Source organism: Typopeltis vanoorti, chromosome 15 (genome assembly GCF_054136105.1).
Source record: "Typopeltis vanoorti isolate ZY-2024b chromosome 15, IOZ_Tvanoo_1.0, whole genome shotgun sequence".
In the NCBI taxonomy this organism is placed as follows: Eukaryota; Metazoa; Arthropoda; class Arachnida; order Uropygi; family Thelyphonidae; genus Typopeltis; species Typopeltis vanoorti.
In genome coordinates this window covers 39,678,372-39,699,369 of record NC_143563.1, presented here as the reverse complement: position 1 = coordinate 39,699,369, position 20,998 = coordinate 39,678,372, and the positions used below count along the sequence as shown (strand labels likewise).

Sequence of the window (20,998 nt, the reverse complement as noted above, 5' to 3'; positions counted from 1 at the left end):
AATGATTTCTCCAATTTCATAGAAATAGATAGCTAATTCTGGGACACCCTGTATTTGTTTTATTTTTACGATACAGAATGATGGAGAAAATAACTTTCTCACTCCCAGATTAGCATTTGAACTGTTTAGAGTAAAGTTGATATAAGTGGGAAGGAGCTCCCCTTAGACTGTACATCAAAATGGTAGGCTACCTTTAAAAAGGTAAATAAATATGAATGCTAAAAACAAGGCAGTCATGAACTGTTATGTAATATGGTAGGGATATGAAACTTTAGATACATTTGGATCTTTGGAGAAGTAGACAATGATATTATTTTCTGTATACAATTTAATAATTGTGCCTAAAAACCGTATTGCATTTCATTAAAATGAAATAGAATGAAAATTTAATCTTTCAAGGTACCTGTGGCATGACTATAAACAATAACTTACACGATAACCACAGTAACTAACCTTAATGAAATGAATGTACACATATTTTGTACAGAAAATAACAGTATATTTTAATCGATACAAACAAGCAAATCAAAGAAACGGGAACACAAGGAGCAGTTGATGATGGGGAGGAGATATTTGGAACTGAGTTCTCGAGACTGTGTTTTAGAATTAACTGCAAAAGTTCAAAAAGGTTCAAAGTACCACCCAGGGCAGACCCCCCCCCCAGCTATGTCACTGCCAACTGAATGCCTTCTTAAGTTTCGCTAAACTATTGATCTTTTGGCAATAAACCTTTTATTTTCTGAAATCCCATGCAAAGAAATCCAGGGGTGTTGGAGAACATGGAGGCCAAGTTCAAGGTCCTCCATGTGCAATCCACTGATTTTCGGAAAGTGTCTGTTGACATATTCTCAGACATTTAATGCCAAATGACATGGTGCTCCATCTTGTTGAAACACAACATTATCAGAATGCCATCATCAAGAAGCTGTGGTTTGAGAAACAGCTGAAGCATATAAAGGTAGACAGTACCTGTTACTGATGCTTCCTGAAAGAAGAACGGGCCATAAATTTTGAATTTAATCATTCCAAGACACACATTAATTTTTGGAGATTCTCTTTGCCATTCTATGATTTCAGATAGTTTATAATTGGACCAGACATGACAATTGTGTTGATTGACTTTACCACACATTTGGAAAGTTGCCTCATCACTGAATAAGATATATCCAATAAACCTCCATTTTCGACCTGATCCATAAATTCTGTACACCTTGCTGCTCGATTTGGATAATTCTCTTCATTTTGGGCATGCAGTACCTGAATGTGATAGCCTGTTTCATTAGAGTCGAACGCAAAATTCTATGAACTGTTGTCTTGGATATGTTGAGTCTTCGACTGGCTTCTGTAGCTGATGCTGTTGGTTAATCCTCAAACAACTGTTTTACTCCTTTGATGCTTTCGTGTGCTGTTCTTGAGCATCCTCTTCCCACCTCGTTGTGTATGGATCCAGTTCTTTTAAATTTGTTCATAAGTTCATCAATTGCTTCATCTGTTGGACTGGTTCTGTGAAATTTTCTTGTAAATCTTTCTATGATTTCATTACATCGTACTTCTTTCTGTGGGATGTTACAAATAAAGATGCATTCTTGTGTATTCATTATAAGGGTTAGGGTTCTGAAAGGAGATGAAAATAAAATTATGAAATAATTTAGAAACATTTACATTTATAACACATATTAAACATGAGTTTTTAAAAAATTCATCCCATTTCACTGAAAAAGATAGCTAATTCTGGGTTACCTTGTATTTGTATCCCTTCACAAATGGATTAGTTAATGGAGAGAAACTCTCCCAATCAGTTCCAGTGAGTGAGCAGAAAACATGCAGTTATACAATATTCAATCACAAACTTCCAAATTAAACTTTTAAAGACTAGACAGAATAAAGTATATCCAAAATTACTTGAAAACATGCAAAATAAAAAAATTGCACAGCTTAAGAGCTAGAATCTCTGGTCCAATTGGCAAAACTAGCAAAAAAAGTTAGAAAAACAGAGAAAGATGAAACGACTGTACAAGAGAACTAGAAAAGAGTATATCCAAGCCACAACCAAAAACTTATAAAGACTGTACATCCATGTGTGTTTATGGCATCAGTCTATCTGTTCAGAGGGATGAAAAACCTGAGTTTTCAGGTAAAAAATCCTCTACTTCCATATGAGACCAGCTAATTCACTTTTAGTCAAAAGAAACCAGATAAAGGTTGCTTGCATCATGGACATGAACAGAACCCAGGACTTTCCAAACAAAGGGCTTTGTCTATACCGAATGAGCTACAGAGACTATGTATAAAGTAATAAAATGAAAGATAACCTGTTTTCAGAATCTCTAGAAAGATGATAATAAAGTAAAAATATATGAAACAAAAAATGAAATAACAGAAAATATTACAATCAGAATTAAATAAATACAATCATTAAATGAAAAACACTACAAGAAATATAAATATATCTCTTCTGCTCATAGCGGGTTGAGTTCCTTAAAGATGAATTTTTGCCATTTCTTTCTGTCTACTGTCTTTTTATGAAGTTTAAGTGAGTGCTTTCTTTAGTGTTGTCAATCCATTTCTTTCTTAGTCTTCCTCTGCTGGGCTATTCTTCAATTCTACCATTTAATATGTTTAGTAGTCTTTCTGGATTCATTCTTGAAATATGCCCAAACCAGCTTAGTTGGCTCTTTTTTTAGTGTTGTAAATATTGTTTCTTTAAAGTTAAGTTCTTCTGTGACTTTTTCATTTGTTTTTCTTTGTGTCCAGTTTGATCTATTGATTTTTCTTAGGCATTTCATTTCAAAAGCATTGAGTTTATCTGGTTTTTTTTTTTTCTTCTTAAGATCCTGCATTCTGAGCCATAGAGTACTGTCGGAATTATCATTGTTTTATATATCTTTAATTTGAGTTCTTTGCTTAATCTTTTATTGTTCTATACTGCTTTACTTTCAGTAACTGCTTTACTTGTTGTATATTATTGTTTCCTATTTTCATTTGAATTGATTCCCTTTTTCTTCCTATTACCATTAGTTTTGTTACTAAGATTGATTTTGATATCATATTTGTTACTTGTTTGATGCAGCTTGCACAGGATATTTTCTAATTTTTCTTGGCTGTATGTAGTGATAACTATGTCATCAGCATACTTTAAATGTGTTATATTTTAGTTATGTCTTCACACATATGTAGTCCTTCATCTACTACATTTTTTAGATACAGGTTGAATAAATATGGTGACAATGGACAGCCTTGCATAACTCTTTTTTTAATTTCTATTTGATCTGTTTCTATGTTTTTGTAATTCACTATTGCTTGTGTTTCTGAATAGTAAACCTTGATACAATTTAATAGATATTGGTCGACCCTCTGTTTGCTAAAATTTTAATGAGTTTGCTCTTGTTTATTGAGTCAAAAGCTTGTTTGAAGTCAATAAAATAGTAGTAGAGTATTTTATTTTTGTCACTCATAAGATCTGCTAATCTGTTTAATGCAAAAATTACATCTATTGTGCTTCTGCTATTTCTAAATCCCATTTGCTCTTCTTCCATCTGTTCTTCATAGGAATGTTTAACTCTGTTTTGAAGAATCCTGATGAATATTTTATAGCAATGGCTTAGAAGAATGATAAGTCTATAGTTAGTGCAGGATCTGACATCTTTTTTGTGGATGGGTGTGATCTGGCCTGTTCTCCATTCTGTTGGTAGATTTCCTTTCTTTAGTATTTTGTTGAACAGTTCTCTCAGGTAATTTATTATGCCTTCTCCCCCTTTTTCTAGAAGTTCTTTTTGAATGTTGTCTATGCCTGGTGCTTTATTATTGAAAAATAATTTTCATTTGTTTCATTGCTGTATGTATTTCTTCATATAGTATGTATTTTGTGTCAGAAGTTTCTTATGGGTTGAAGGCATCTTGATCTATGTTTTCTTCAGTTGCAGATGATTCTTTAAAATTATTAGTCCATATTTCTTTTATTGTTTCATAGTAGCTACTTGTTGTGGTTCCATCTTTTTACGATATTGAAACTGGGCTAGGTGAGTATGTTGTAGTTATCTCTTTAAGTATTTCATAAATGGTCTTGGAGTAATGTTTTTTTGTAGGCTCCTTCACATATTCCTGCTTTTTCTTCTAAATACAGTATGTGATTTTTGCTGATCTGCATTTTTTGTGTATTTCTTTTTTTCAAAGTTTTGTATAATATTCTATTTTCTTCATATTTTCTTTTGAGAGGTGAGTTTTGGATAGTCATTTTTTTCTCTCATAAGTTCGAAATCTCTGGTGTAAGCCAATCTTTATTTACTCTTGTCTGGTAGCTCAGGTGTTTTGTTGCTGTTTCTTTAAGAATTTCTTTACTTTTTTTTCCAAGCCTCCAATTTTCTTTATAACCATTTTTCATGGTTATAAATAACCACAAACATGCAGGTTAAGACAAGACTACTGACATTCAATAAGGTTTATATTGCCATATAAGCAATATTGAATATAAGCAATATTAAATAATTTAATTTCTTTCAACTCTTACTTACCATTTCAGTAAGGAAATGGCGTGAGTAGACATATTACTAACTATTATAATAACGGAATTAACTCACGTAAATTATTCTTTATTTGTAGAATTTTCACCTGAGTATCACAGGCATCATCAGTACAGGTACAAGGCTAATTAAACAATAACTGTTATCTTCACAAAGCGCCACCTTACCATGACTCATTTTCTCGTTAATTCCTGTAGTTTTAATAATTGCCAAGACTGGATGGCTGTTTTGGCATCGGCCTTCACAGACAATATGTAGGGACTTTGTAAAGTTACGTAGGTAATATTAACATAATAATAATATTTTCGTACTTAGAAGTCTTAAGTGGGTATGCTGATCTGTTCATCCCCATCTTTTCTAGAAAAAAAAAATTAAAAGAATGATATTAGAAATAAATTACCGATATAGCATTAGTACTTTATCCACAGTAGATTAAACGAACAATTTCAGCGCTTTCTCAATCAGAAATGAAGTTTATATAAGAATCTTTCATTGTTTGCTATTTCTGCACATTCTTGCATTTTCTCTGTTACCTAAATAATATAATAAATTTATTGTAGATATCATCAGTCAATGAGATTGCAGCTAACATCAACAAATTATAGCTTGTTTCTCAATGGCTCCTCATACTCCCGAAAACTCATAAAATAATATTGACTTTTATGCTATTTTTGTGTTATGAAGATTAACGAAGATTTTCTATAAATAATTTGCGGCAGAAGTTGACAGTGTACGAAACAATTTCTCTTCGTCCTCGGAATGTCTGCATGGCATATGATAATTGATTAACTGTAACCCGTATATTGGTTTCAGAGAAAAATAATTAAATAGATGGCAGAATTTCAACCATCGATAATTCGTTTAAGAACAATCGAAACTAAACTTCATAAATACACAAAATGAAATGATATATATATATATATATATATATATATATATATATAGCTGAGGTAATTTCTTTCTCTATATGGCTTCGTAGAATTAATATAAATGTTAATGATCAATAGTAGGCCTACTACTTTTATCTTATTCAGAGGTATTTCGGGATTTTAAAAAAAAATCATTCACTGATATTTTTATTATATAAATTGGGATGTAATGGTTGTATGATTTAGGAAACCTTGCAGAATTATATACACATTTTTATTTTAAAGGTTTGAATATATTGTATACACCATACTATACTATATTAGATTTCCTAGTTATCGCCTCTCGAAATTTAGTTATTTTTTTCGCAGCTGGTTTCACGATTCTTAAATTCAGTCTTGTGCATGCAATGTAAACTATTCTTATTGGGCTAAGTGGCTTGTTCCAGTTTCCATTTTTCTGCCATTTTGATTTCGTTTATCAATTTTTTTAAATGTAATTTTATATTGTATCAGAAAGTAGTTCTCTATTTCGAAGTTGTATCTATTTTTATCATAACCGTGTAATAAATCATTCGTTATATACTCAAAAAATTGAAAAATTTCTTAATTTATGAAACCCTACATGGCATATCCGTCTTTTTCTGAGGAATTTTATTTCTGAAAATTAAATTCGCTTTAAAAATAATATTTGGTTTTCAGATCAAGTGTTGATCAATTTTATTAAATCAATTTAATAAAATTGATCAACACTTGATCTGAAAACCAAATATTATTATTATACTAATTTATGATCAAGAAAATACCTTCATGATTAAATTCGTTTTCTTCTTTTTTTATGGTCAATAATAATAAAATTTCGAAAATACATTCATGTGTATATATAATCAAAATAATAAATTGGTAACAAATTTTTATTACTTACTTCTTTTTTAATACGCCTGCATATATTTTGCAATCTGCATTAAGTAGGCTAATACTCCAATGGTATTCGCAGCCATCTTTATTTCTCTTTTATAATAGTGAAAATAATAAATTCGTACAACCAATGGTTTTCGTAAGAATGAGGAATTGTGCTATTTAAACCTTATTGATTAATTTCAGTATCATATTTTTTAAACCAGCAGTTTTTTACGGTTTCGTATTTATATTATATCTAGTGGGTTTTTTATTTTATTGCCTGTGCGTTTAATCTACTCTGCAAAATAGATTAAACGATTATTTGTCAGCTACATTTTCCACCAGCAATGGAAGTTTATATAATAATCTCTCATTGGCTGCTATTTCCGCACATTCTTGCGTTTTTCACAGTTACCGAAATAATATAATAATTTTATTATAGATATCGTCAGCCAATGAGGTTGCACCTAGCATCAGCAACTGAGAGGTTGTTTCTCATTGGTTCCCCATCTTCCCAAAACTGATAAAATATTATTAATTTTTATGGCAATTTTTTGTGTAAGCACGATTAACGAGAATATTCTAGAAACCTTGCGGGCGAAGTAGCGTTTGACGTGTGTAGCGAAATGATTTCTCGTCACTAGAAATTTCATCGAAGCCTAACATGGCTCTAATTTCACCTGAATGCCACAGGATGATTAACTGCGACCGGTATATTGTTTTGAGAGAAAAATTATTGCACAGATGACAGAATTTCGACCATGGATAATTATTTTAAGAACAATCCAAAGGAAAGTTCAGAAATACACAAAAATGAAATAATATCTGTAGCTGAGGTAATTTCTTTTTCTATATGGCTTCGTAGAATTAACATATAAATCACAGCGAAAGAAGACAATAATGGTCAATAGTAGGCCTAACTCTTTCATCTTATTCAGAAGTATTCCAGGATAAAAAAAAATCACTGACATTTTTATTATATAAATTGAGATGTATTTACTGTATGATTTTGGAAATTTTGCAGAATTATATAGACTTTTATTTCAAAAGTTTGCATATATTATACACATCATACTATACTATATTTTTTAGTTATCGCCACCCGAAATTTAGTTATTTTTTTTCGTTTTCTAGTTTCCATTTTTCTGCCTTTTTGATTTCGTCTTTCAAATTTTTTTAAATGTGATTTATATTGTATCAAAAAAGTATTCTCTATTTCGATGTTTTATCTATTTTTGTCATAACTGTGTAATAAATTATTCGTTTTATATTCAAAAATTGAAAATTTTCTTAATTTATGAACCCACACTCTGAGGAATTTAGGTATCCATTTACAAAAGATTATAGTGATAGCAAAAATAATACCATTAAAAATAACAACCAAATTGCCATGTCATTGCTGTCTTGGTCTTATTATGTAGGAGTAGCCCTCTCGGGATCATGCACCAGTTCTTGTTCTGTGCATTGCAGCAGTTGAGACACAGATGACTGATTATTTTCTTATTCTTTTACAGGATTCGTGTGTTGTGGACATGCCAGCCTGAAATGAAAACTCCCCCACTACTCCAAATAATGGTACAGCTGATAATGGCTTTTATACAATTAATCTACGAAGTGCCTAATTAATAGCTAAAGTTGCATTTGAAATTGTGAATTCGTTCTCCAAAGCCATATATATAGCAGCAAAGACAGTCTCACGGAGCACACAACCATGCCGCGTGTGCTCAGCCGCATATGCACACAAGCGACCGATCGTGACCACAGCCACATAGGGAGACCACGGCCGCTATGCTAGCTGCCGACGGAGACTAGTGTCGGCCACATATGCACGCAAACCACCGATCGTAACCAGAGGCACATAGGGAGACCACGGCCGCTATGCTATCCGCCGACGAAGAGAGAGACTAGAGTCGGCCGCATATGCACGCAAACGACCTATCGTAACCAGAAGCACATAGGGAGACCACGCCGCTCTGCTAGTCTCAGAAAGGTAACAAATTGCATGACATGCTAATATCGGAATTTAGTTTCGAGACAATCTTTATCATGCTTTTCTTTGTCTATATTTTTAAATAGCATTAGTACTTGATGCACAGTAGATTAAACGATTATTTGTCAGCTACTTTCTCCACCAGCAATGAAGGTTATATAATAATCGCTCATTGGCTGCTATTTCCGCACATTCTTGCGTTTTTCACAGTTACCGAAATAATATAATAATTTTATTATAGATATCGTCAGCCAATGAGATTGCAGCTAGCATCAGCAACTGAGAGGTTGTTTCTCATTGGTTCCCCATCTTCCCAAAACTCATAAAATATTATTAATTTTTATGGCAATTTTTTGTGTGAGCACGATTAACGAGAATATTCTAGAAACCTTGCGGGCGAAGTAGCGTTTGACGTGTGTAGCGAAATGATTTCTCGTCACTAGAAATTTCATCGAAGCCTAACATGGCTCTAATTTCACCTGAATGCCATAGGATGATTAACTGCGACCGGTATATTGTTTTGAGAGAAAAATAATTGCACAGATGACAGAATTTCGACCATGGATAATTATTTTAAGAACAATCCAAAGGAAAGTTCAGAAATACACAAAAATGAAATAATATCTGTAGCTGAGGTAATTTCTTTTTCTATATGGCTTCGTAGAATTAACATATAAATCACAGCGAAAGAAGACAATAATAGCTAAAGTTAATAATTATATAATTAATAGCTAAAATTGCATTTGAAATTGTGAATTCGTTCTCCAAAGCCATATATATAGCAGCAAAGACAGTCTCACAGAGCACACTACCATGCCGCGTGTGCTCGGCCGCATATGCACGCAAGCGAACGATCGTGACCACAGCCACATAGGGAGACCACGGTCGCTATGCTATCCGCCGACGGTGAGAGAGACTAGCGTCGGCCGCATATGCACGCAAACGCCCGATCGTAACCAGAGGCACATAGGGAGACCACGGCCGCTATGCTAGCCGCCGACGAAGAGAGAGACTAGCGTCTGCCGCATATGCACGCAAAAGACTGATCGTAACCAGAGGCACATAGGGAGACCACGGCCGCTCTGCTAGCCGCCGACGGAGACTAGTGTCGGCCGCATATGCACGCAAGCGACCAATCGTAACCAGAGGCACATAGGGAGACCACGCCGCTCTGCTAGTCTCCGAAAGGTAACAAATTGCATGACATGCTAATATCGGAATTTAGCTTCGAGACAATCTTTATCATGCTTTTCATTGTCTATATTTTTAAATAGCATTAGTACTTGATGCACAGTAGATTAAACGATTATTTGTCAGCTACTTTCTGATAACCTGATATGGCTTGATGGATTACAGTCCCTTGGACTTCTATCCCTTAATCGGTATGGAATAGTCTTGTATTAAGTGTTAGCGAGCACCTGGCTCACCCTATTTAGGGTTGTACGGAGGTACCAGAATCGATAAGCAAAGCAGCTTTCGGGCGCTTATGTTTCCACCTATCGTGTTCGTCATAATTAGATGACTCTTGAATGAGTTGATTTGGATGAACAGCTGCTTTGGCAAAATAAGCAGCAGCACTGTTATGGAGGAAAGTGGAAATATCTGGAATATCGGCATCTCGATGTAAGAGAGTATTTCTTACAAACCACGGAGCGTTGAAGATCATACGGAGGCACTTGTTTTGTATAACTTGTAGCTTTTGGATGTTAGTGGCGGAAGTGTGACTCCAGGCCGGCGATCCGTAAGTTAACGATGGTCTGATAATTGTTTTGTAGATCCGTAGTTTGTTATCAGTACTGACTTGGCTTCTTCTATTGAGCAGAGAATAGAGTTGTACTATTGCAGAGTTTGCTTTTTTGCATGCGTAAACTATGTGGGAGTTAAAGTTTAAACGGTTATCAAGTTGAATGCCTAGATATTTGGTGCTAGATCTCCATGGGATGGCTGTGTTAAAAAGTTTAACTTCTCCAACATGAGATGCTTGTCTTCTTGTGAAAAGAATGGCAGTGCTTTTATCGGCATTTACAGATATTCTCCATTTTTTGAACCAGTCTTCTAAATTTGTTGCTGCAGTTTGTAATCGCTGAGTAGCTATATTAGGCCTGAGAGATCTGCTGAGAATAGCCATATCATCTGCATAACTAGCTATAGTGGTTAGTGATGTGCTAGGAACATCAGAAACAAAGATGTTAAAAAGAAGCGGTGAGAGCAGCGAACCTTGAGGGACACCAGCAGTGATTTTTTTCAGTGATGATCTAATTCCACGCAACTTAACCTGAATTTTACGGTCCTGTAGAAAGGAGTTAATAATTTTGGTAAGATAAAGAGGGATGTTGGCTGCAATTAATTTGTAGATGAGACCTTTGTGCCATACAGTATCGAAAGCTTTTGCAACATCAAGAAAGATAGCTCCTGTGTGCTGTTTCCAGTTAAAGCCTGTAGTGATGAACTCAGTCAGTCTGTGAATTTGCTGTGTAGTGCTATGTCCAGTACGGAAGCCAAATTGTTCTTTCGGAATTATGTGATTTTTATTCACCTCCTCATTAAGTCGGTTGAGAATGACTCTTTCTGCTATTTTTCCTAGGCATGATAGAAGACTGATGGGTCTATAGCTTTGTGGCATCTGAGGCGCTTTACCAGGCTTGAGAATAAGGAAAATATCGGCTTGTTTCCATCTTGAGGGGAAATAATGAATTCTCAGAATTGCATTGATAATCGCTACTAAATGCATGACAGCTTTGTGTGGGAGGGCTTTAATTGTTTTGTTGGTAATTTCGTCCGGGCCAGGGGCTTTTTTGTTTTTAAGCTTCCTAATAATTGAATAGACCTCTTTAGGTGAGGTGGGGCAGATATTTTCACAGCTACAAGATCGCCGAAGTACAGAACGTACCCTACGATGTATCTTTTCTATGAAGACTAGATCCGCTTGTGCATAATTAGGACGGCACTGAAGTTGCAGGGCTTGAACGAGCGCTTCCGCTTTTTCGTTATCTCTGTAAACAAGGCCTCTTTCTCCGTGAATGGGCTGGATGTTAGAGCGATCTGTACGGAGAGCTTTAGTCAACTTCCACAGAGAATTATCTTCAGTTTTGAGAGAACAGAGTTTTCTTTCCCATTGCTGGTTTCTGTGATCTTTTAAAGCGTAACGGACTAGGTTGGACGCTCTGTTTAGTTCTCGACGGTCTTGCGGAGATAGCGTGTTGTGATAGCGGCGTCTGAGCCTGTTTTTGTTCCTTATCAGAGCAAGGATTTCTGCAGGAAGTAGGTTGACTTGAGCTGGGGTAGAAGTAGAGCAAGCTGCGGATAAGCCAGCCTGTATTTTAGATTCAAGATTGTTGACTGCCGCGTCAATTTCTTCACGGGTGGAAATAGTCGGTACTGAGTCTATGATAGTGTTCATTTTAGTCTTGAATTTTGCAAAGTTTGTGTGGGAATGGCTGGGAATGAGCTCAGGCTCCTCCCCTAAACTTAAGAGTACTGGATTGTGATCTGAGCTTAGCTCGTCAATCACTTGAAGTCGGAAATGATGAGAAATATTGTTAAAAATAGCAATATCTAAAACATCAGGTCTGCCGATCGCTCCGTAGTGTGTTGGCTCAATCGGGCCTGCAATAACGATATTTCTCTTCAAGGAAAAGTTATAGAGGATCATTCCGTTGTTATTAAAGCTTTTGCTGTTCCATAAAGGATGCTTGGAATTGAGGTCTCCAGCTACAATTACTGCTTCATTTGTATCTAGTAGCTGAGAGAGATCAGAGGGGAGTAGAGGTTTGCCAGGGGGGTTGTATACAGAAAAAATCTTTAAGCTGCCTGCATTGTTGGTAAGAATTTCTATGCCCGTCTCCTCGAGGTTAGATGTAGTAATCTTCTTAGTCTCATTATAGCGAATGTTTTTTCTGACAAAGATGGCAGTGCCTCCACCTCTGGCATTAAGTCTGTCATTTCTAAGTAACGAGTAGTTTCTGAGTTTGGGATTATCGCAGGGACGTAGGTGTGTTTCGTTAATGAGGAGAATATCAATTTGTAAATGATCTGTAAGCTCCTGTAATTCCAAAATTTTGCTGTTGAGACCGTTTGCGTTCCAGAATATTATCTGCATAGAATTTGATGTTAAAGCCGGATTAGTCATTAATCATGGAGAAGATGACTTGAGTATTCCGAAGGAATTTGTTGGTATCGGCCTGGCTTGGATTTGTTTTGCTGAAGGCCATTAGCATCTCCCCAAGTGAGGCAGCGAGTATTGCTGAAGAATGTGGACTGCTAGTTGTAGGGAGTACCTTAGTGTTACTCGAGGAAACCACAGAAGCATAGGATTTGTCTGGTGTAACTTTCCGCCCTTGGAATTCAGGCACGGATCTCACAGTATTTTTCTGAGTGGGCTGAGTTAATTCCTGTCTAGGCTTTTGAAGGTTGGATGGGTGGAGAGTGCAACCCCTGTAGTTTGCAGGGTGTGGGCCACTGCAGTTCGCACATTTAGCAGGTGTGGTCTTTGGCTTGACGCAAGTGTGCGAGGGATGGTTGCCACCGCACTTCACACATTTGTAGTCTGCTCTGCATAGCATTTGCGCATGCCCAAATTTTTGGCAGCGATGGCATTGACCAGCCGATGCCTTTCTTCGTAGTGGTTCGGTCTTGATGACCAAGTTGCAGACTATTTTAAGATCGTAAATTTCCCTCTGGTCTTTACTGATCTCTACTAAGACCAGAGGCATGGGACGCTTGTCTGCGCGATACATTCGCGAAATCTTGACTGGCTCCAAGCCTTGTAATCTGAGGTCAGTAGCTATTTCGTCGGTTGTTATGTCTTCTACCAAACCTCTGATCACTACCTTGAGGTTCTTTTCACTCTTAAGTTGGTAAGTATGGTATGGAATTTTATGATCGTCCATAAGTCTGGTTAACTGGCGGTAGTCCGTTGTTCCTTCAGGCTGTATACGTACTCCGTCATCTGTGTTTTTGGCTGACGAGAACTTGATGTTGCTTTTCTTCATCGTCTCTGCAAGCAACGACCACTTTTCTTTAGATCGCAGTACTACTGGTGGGATCCTCTCTTTGGGCTGTATTGGTATAGTTGTCTCAGTGCTTGCACTAGATTGTGCTGATGTGTCCATTTGAGAGACAATTTCTTGGTCTGCAGCAAGAGACTCTTTCTTCCTCTTCTTTCTGCTGACTTCTTGGTAATCATTATCGTCTGTGTCAGCTGTAGCGGAGGAATTGACGCTGTCATGTGTAGGGCGAGCAGAAAGTTCGGAGGTTCGAGGGTCTTCATTCTCGACCTCCATAATCTGGTGAATTTCTACCTTTCCTGGCCATTTTGTGTGCAAGATGTTGCCTATTTGCCGAAAGATAGCGAGAAGTTCCTTGAAGGAGAGATCTTCATATGGTGAATCCATAATGTAGACTTGAAGTGGGGGAAAGGACCTGCCTTGTCCCTTCAAACACCGAGTGTTGTACTGGGCGGGAAACAGGAGAGAACCTGGAAAATATTTTTGAAGTTGAAAGGAAAAAGTCTTACCTGCTCTGATGTTCGAGCACGCTGGTGGCGCATCAAATAATCACTATTTAATTTCAGTGTTGAAATAACTCTGAATTAAACATTTAAAACAATTAAAAACAAAACTTAACTTCACGCTGTACTACTACAAGGAGCGCTGATAAACACGTCTGAACTCACTGAAAAACAACAACAACTCATCGCCTCCTCCTCCATTTTTTCTTTCTTTCCTACTTTCTAGCTACTTTCTCCACCAGCAATGAAGTTTATATAATAATCTCTCATTGGCTGCTATTTCCCCACATTCTTGTGTTTTTCACAGTTACTGAAATAATATAATAATTTTATTATAGATATCGTCAGCCAATGAGATTGCAGCTAGCATTAGCAACTGAGAGGTTGTTTCTCATTGGTTCCCCATCTTCCCAAAACTCAAAATATTATTAATTTTTATGGCAATTTTTTGTGTGAGCACGATTAACGAGAATATTCTAGAAACCTTGCGGGCTAAGTAGCGTTTGACGTGTGTAGCGAAATGATTTCTCGTCACTAGAAATTTCATCGAAGCCTAACATGGCTCTAATTTCAATTATATCTACCTGAATGCCATAGGATGATTAACTGCGACCGGTATATTGTTTTGAGAGAAAAATAATTGCATAGATAAAATAATTATCCATGGTAGAAATTCTGTCAAGAACAATCCAAAGGAAAGTTCAGAAATACACAAAAATGAAATAATATCTGTAGCTGAGGTAATTTCTTTTTCTGTATGGCTTCGTAGAATTAACATATAAATCACAGCGAAAGAAGACAATAATAGCTAAAGTTAATAATTATATAATTAATAGCTAAAGTTGCATTTGAAATTGTGAATTCCTTCTCCAAAGCCGTATATATAGCAGCAAAGACAGTCTCACAGAGCACACTACCATGCCGCGTGTGCTCGGCCGCAAATGCACGCAAGCGAACGATCGTGACCACAGCCACATAGGGAGACCACGGCAGCTATGCTATCCGCCGACGGTGAGAGAGACTAGCGTCGGCCGCATATGCACGCAAACGCCCGATCCTAACCAGAGGCACATAGGGAGACCACGGCCGCTATGCTAGCTGCCGACGGAGACTAGTGTCGGCCACATATGCACGCAAACCACCGATCGTAACCAGAGGCACATAGGGAGACCACGGCCGCTATGCTATCCGCCGACGAAGAGAGAGACTAGAGTCGGCCGCATATGCACGCAAACGACCTATCGTAACCAGAAGCACATAGGGAGACCACGCCGCTCTGCTAGTCTCAGAAAGGTAACAAATTGCATGACATGCTAATATCGGAATTTAGTTTCGAGACAATCTTTATCATGCTTTTCTTTGTCTATATTTTTAAATAGCATTAGTACTTGATGCACAGTAGATTAAACGATTATTTGTCAGCTACTTTCTCCACCAGCAATGAAGGTTATATAATAATCGCTCATTGGCTGCTATTTCCGCACATTCTTGCGTTTTTCACAGTTACCGAAATAATATAATAATTTTATTATAGATATCGTCAGCCAATGAGATTGCAGCTAGCATCAGCAACTGAGAGGTTGTTTCTCATTGGTTCCCCATCTTCCCAAAACTCATAAAATATTATTAATTTTTATGGCAATTTTTTGTGTGAGCACGATTAACGAGAATATTCTAGAAACCTTGCGGGCGAAGTAGCGTTTGACGTGTGTAGCGAAATGATTTCTCGTCACTAGAAATTTCATCGAAGCCTAACATGGCTCTAATTTCACCTGAATGCCATAGGATGATTAACTGCGACCGGTATATTGTTTTGAGAGAAAAATAATTGCACAGATGACAGAATTTCGACCATGGATAATTATTTTAAGAACAATCCAAAGGAAAGTTCAGAAATACACAAAAATGAAATAATATCTGTAGCTGAGGTAATTTCTTTTTCTATATGGCTTCGTAGAATTAACATATAAATCACAGCGAAAGAAGACAATAATAGCTAAAGTTAATAATTATATAATTAATAGCTAAAATTGCATTTGAAATTGTGAATTCGTTCTCCAAAGCCATATATATAGCAGCAAAGACAGTCTCACAGAGCACACTACCATGCCGCGTGTGCTCGGCCGCATATGCACGCAAGCGAACGATCGTGACCACAGCCACATAGGGAGACCACGGTCGCTATGCTATCCGCCGACGGTGAGAGAGACTAGCGTCGGCCGCATATGCACGCAAACGCCCGATCGTAACCAGAGGCACATAGGGAGACCACGGCCGCTATGCTAGCCGCCGACGAAGAGAGAGACTAGCGTCGGCCGCATATGCACGCAAAAGACCGATCGTAACCAGAGGCACATAGGGAGACCACGGCCGCTCTGCTAGCCGCCGACGGAGACTAGTGTCGGCCGCATATGCACGCAAGCGACCGATCGTAACCAGAGGCACATAGGGAGACCACGCCGCTCTGCTAGTCTCCGAAAGATAACAAATTGCATGACATGCTAATATCGGAATTTAGCTTCGAGACAATCTTTATCATGCTTTTCATTGTCTATATTTTTAAATAGCATTAGTACTTGATGCACAGTAGATTAAACGATTATTTGTCAGCTACTTTCTCCACCAGCAATGAAGTTTATATAATAATCTCTCATTGGCTGCTATTTCCCCACATTCTTGTGTTTTTCACAGTTACTGAAATAATATAATAATTTTATTATAGATATCGTCAGCCAATGAGATTGCAGCTAGCATTAGCAACTGAGAGGTTGTTTCTCATTGGTTCCCCATCTTCCCAAAACTCATAAAATATTATTAATTTTTATGGCAATTTTTTGTGTGAGCACGATTAACGAGAATATTCTAGAAACCTTGCGGGCTAAGTAGCGTTTGACGTGTGTAGCGAAATGATTTCTCGTCACTAGAAATTTCATCGAAGCCTAACATGGCTCTAATTTCAATTATATCTACCTGAATGCCATAGGATGATTAACTGCGACCGGTATATTGTTTTGAGAGAAAAATAATTGCATAGATAAAATAATTATCCATGGTAGAAATTCTGTCAAGAACAATCCAAAGGAAAGTTCAGAAATACACAAAAATGAAATAATATCTGTAGCTGAGGTAATTTCTTTTTCTGTATGGCTTCGTAGAATTAACATATAAATCACAGCGAAAGAAGACAATAATAGCTAAAGTTAATAATTATATAATTAATAGCTAAAGTTGCATTTGAAATTGTGAATTCCTTCTCCAAAGCCGTATATATAGCAGCAAAGACAGTCTCACAGAGCACACTACCATGCCGCGTGTGCTCGGCCGCAAATGCACGCAAGCGAACGATCGTGACCACAGCCACATAGGGAGACCACGGCAGCTATGCTATCCGCCGACGGTGAGAGAGACTAGCGTCGGCCGCATATGCACGCAAACGCCCGATCCTAACCAGAGGCACATAGGGAGACCATGGCCGCTATGCTAGCCGCCGACGAAGAGAGAGACTAGCGTCGGCCGCATATGCACGCAAAAGACCGATCGTAACCAGAGGCACATAGGGAGACCACGCCGCTCTGCTAGTCTCCGAAAGGTAACAAATTGCATGACATGCTAATATCGGAATTTAGCTTCGAGACAATCTTTATCATGCTTTTCATTGTCGGTTACTATTGACAATAAATGTATCATTTTTCAAAATTCCGAAATGCTTTCTTTCTCTATATGGTTTCGTATAATTAATATATAAATCACAGCGAAAGAAGACAAGTGGCCTCTCGAAATGTAATTATTGCGAACGAAAACGAGGTACTCGCTCACGCATTTGTGCGTTCGCTGCGGTTTCCCATAGGCTACCATATTAAACAACCAGCCGTTGGAAGGGAAGGAGTCCGATTTTCGAAATGGATTAATTCCCAAACCTGAAACGAGCGGGAATTTTAATAAGTTGCGCTATTTTATCTATTTTTGTAATAACTATGTAATAAACCAAATCGTTTTATATTCAAAAATTGAAAATTATATAATTGGATTATTTATATATACAATTGACATTTATTCTTTAAGGGTGAAGCAAAATGCTTTTCATATTCCCCGCTATCTGTTGTGGTTACAGTGAGGGTAAAATTTACGAGCAGTTTGCTCGCCCTGAATGGGCACGGAGATTATGCATCGTTATAGGAGGCTAATATAGTTTTTGGTCTTCTATAATTGAATATGTTCGTTGGCTCGTATGCTGCAGCTTGTTGAACCAAATCGTTGGTGTGTGTGGACGTCTTTAGAAAAAACTTGGAAGTTAAGGATTGTAGATAAGAGAGAATATAGGGAATATTTGTGTCTCTGTGGAGTTGGCTGTTTCTAACATACCACGGGGCGTTCAGAATCATTCTCAAGCACTTGTTCTGCACTCGCTGTATTTTGATAATGTTAGTATTAGAGGTGTGGCTCCTATAATAACCTATGCCGAAGAGGCATAGGTTATTATAGGTCGAATCATCATCAGGTATAGTTGCAATTTGATTCTGTTGCTGAGTTTGCTATTTCTATTAATTAACGGGTAGATCTTGGCTATGGCTTTAGATGCTTTCGCGCATGCAGACGTGATATGTTGGTTGAAAGATAGCTTTTTGTCTTTTAATATATCCATTAAGTAGGCTAATTTCTCTAAGGTAATCGTAGCCATCTTTATTTCTTTTTTATAATAGTGAAAATAATAGTTATTACTTCTGGGAAAATAATAAATTGGTACAGCCAATGCTTTTCCTACGAGGGAGCTATTTTGCTAGTAAAACCTTATTGATTTATAAAAAATGTCAGATATTGAATAATGTCAGTAACATATTTTTTAACCTGCAGTCTTTACGGTTCCATATTTATATTACATTGGGTTTTCATTTCATTGACTATTATTTAGTTGTGATTATCCTCATTGAATTTTATATATATATATATATATATATATACATAATATTGAATACTATTCAATTTTAAAAATTGCTTATTATTTTTAAAACTAAGCCTATTTGTATTTTTACTTTTTATTTTGTTTCTTTTTCATGTATTTTATTACGTTATGAGCTATAGGTTGTTTCTTGGTCATAATCTTTTCTAGTTCTGGTTGAAAATCGTTTAATTTATTTATTTCTAGTTTTTTTTTTTTTTTAGTTTGCCGGATACTTTGGTACATTTTCAAAGAGTTTGTTGGGGGGAGGGGGTAAAGTTTCTGTATTGCAGTTTTTCAAGAAATATATATATCTAGTATTTGTTTTTTCAGTGTTTAAATCAGTTTGTCTTTCTGTTTGAATGGAATATTCATTAGTAATATATAATTTGGTTATAAAATTATTTACAACAGTTTCTTGAATATTTCGAATAAAGAATGAAATAAAATAATTATAACCAAAATTAAAATAAAGATGTTAACATTCCTAGTGTATATAAGGAAGTATTGCTGGAATTGCATTCATTTATATTTTCATCTAACAATGAGTGAGTTTGGATTCTCTAAGTTAATTGATAACATGAGTATTGTTGAGATCACAGTTGAATTTGGATCGCTAATATGTATTTGTCAAGTGATGTATTCAGTAATTGAAAAAGTTCTGAATTTGTTAATTCCGCATATAAAACCTACTGCTAGATTTGTTGGAAGAGAGATTCTGAAAACAGTAAGTGCAGTTGTTCAAGATGTTATAAGTGGAGCTTCCTTTCAAGAATCTGCCAGGATAGAAATTCAACGAGCAGTACTTACACTCACTCATAAATGTATTTTGCTTTTTCTTGAGTGGCTATAATCCTGAAATTTATATAACCCATGTATCAGCCCAGTAATGTCTTGAGTTCTCTGCTTGCATTCATTTATGTATAAATAATTATAATAAAATATATGTAACAGTTGAAGTCTTGATCTTTTTAGTTGTAAGTCCTGAATTTAAAAAAATATGCTTGTAATGCATAAGCTGGTTTCTTTATCTATTTGCACTCTTTAAATCTCAATAAATGAAATATGCCAACAAATTATATTCTTTGTCTAATCCTTTATCCAAGTGTGAACAAACAAAGTTGTGTGTGAAGTAACTTCAGTACTGGGCAACTTGTATATGGAGTCTAATGACTTTACATCACTTGCATTAGTATTCCATAATGCAAAGCACATATCCCTACAGACATATATAATGCTATGTGTTATGGGAAGAGACACTACCCAGAACGGTTTCACTACATAAGTGAAGAAAAGTCTCCAAAAACTCAGGCGATCCCCCAGAGTATTCTAAACTCAGCAAAATGCAAGCAACTCGAAGGATAATTTTACTTAGTAGTGGTGGTCCCACTAAGCAACAGGCCCACCCTGCCACAGATACGAACCCTCAGTGGTGGCTCTGCCCAATGGCAGGCTCACCCCACCACCGAGCAGAGCCATCAAAACAGAGATGACTCCACTCAGAGACAGGCAAAATCCACTTCACTGCTAATTGGAAAATTAAACCACTTCAGTGGGAGCCAGATTCAGAAGTGATACCAAGGTTGAATAATGCAGAAATCATATTTACATATACAAGTAGCCAAAAGATGTCACACCTTATTACTAAAAACTCTGCATTAGAAATTGATGTTGAAAGTTTTTCCACTTGGTTATATTCTAAATTAAAGATGCCAAGAAATTATATTTTTGGATTAATTATTTTTCAAAATGTGAGCATTTATTATTCTCTTTCTTTTTAAGTTGAAAAAAAGTTTGGGCATGAAGTAACTTCACAAACTGGGCAACTTCTGTATAGAGGCTAATGAATTTGCATCACTTGCCTTAATAGCATCCAATAATGCAAAGCACATATCCTTACAGATGTATAATGTTATGTGTTATGGGAAAGGTCACTACCCAGACTGGTTTCAAACTTTATTCAGGTCTAATTAGTGGGAGTCAGACCCAAAAGTGATACCAAGGTTGAAATAATGCAAAAGTGATAATCATTAATGACTCAATATTTATCATATATCTTGACTTCTTTTCCTTTATTATTTATTATAATTATTATTCTTGTGTTATTTTAATATTTATATTTTAAATATTTTATTCTTCTATCAGTATATATTATAATATTACAAACTAATATTATATTGTTTATCCTTTATTATGCTTCTTTATTGAAGATAAATGTAATGGCTATTTAAGAAAGCATTGCATATTATAATTATTATCCTTATTACTTTTCATAAT

At 36.2% G+C, this 20,998-nt stretch overlaps 1 long non-coding RNA gene across 1 annotated transcript in view; it reads right to left on the bottom strand.

Moving 5' to 3' along the window:
• The window catches only part of LOC150098668 (uncharacterized), a 28,191-nt gene extending 21,481 nt beyond the window's left edge, over positions 1 to 6,710 (bottom strand). The window contains exon 1 of the long non-coding RNA XR_016549547.1: positions 6,312 to 6,710. This is a non-coding gene — a long non-coding RNA (uncharacterized LOC150098668). The remainder of the gene's footprint in view (positions 1 to 6,311) is intronic.
• Between the last annotated feature and the right edge of the window lie 14,288 nt (positions 6,711 to 20,998).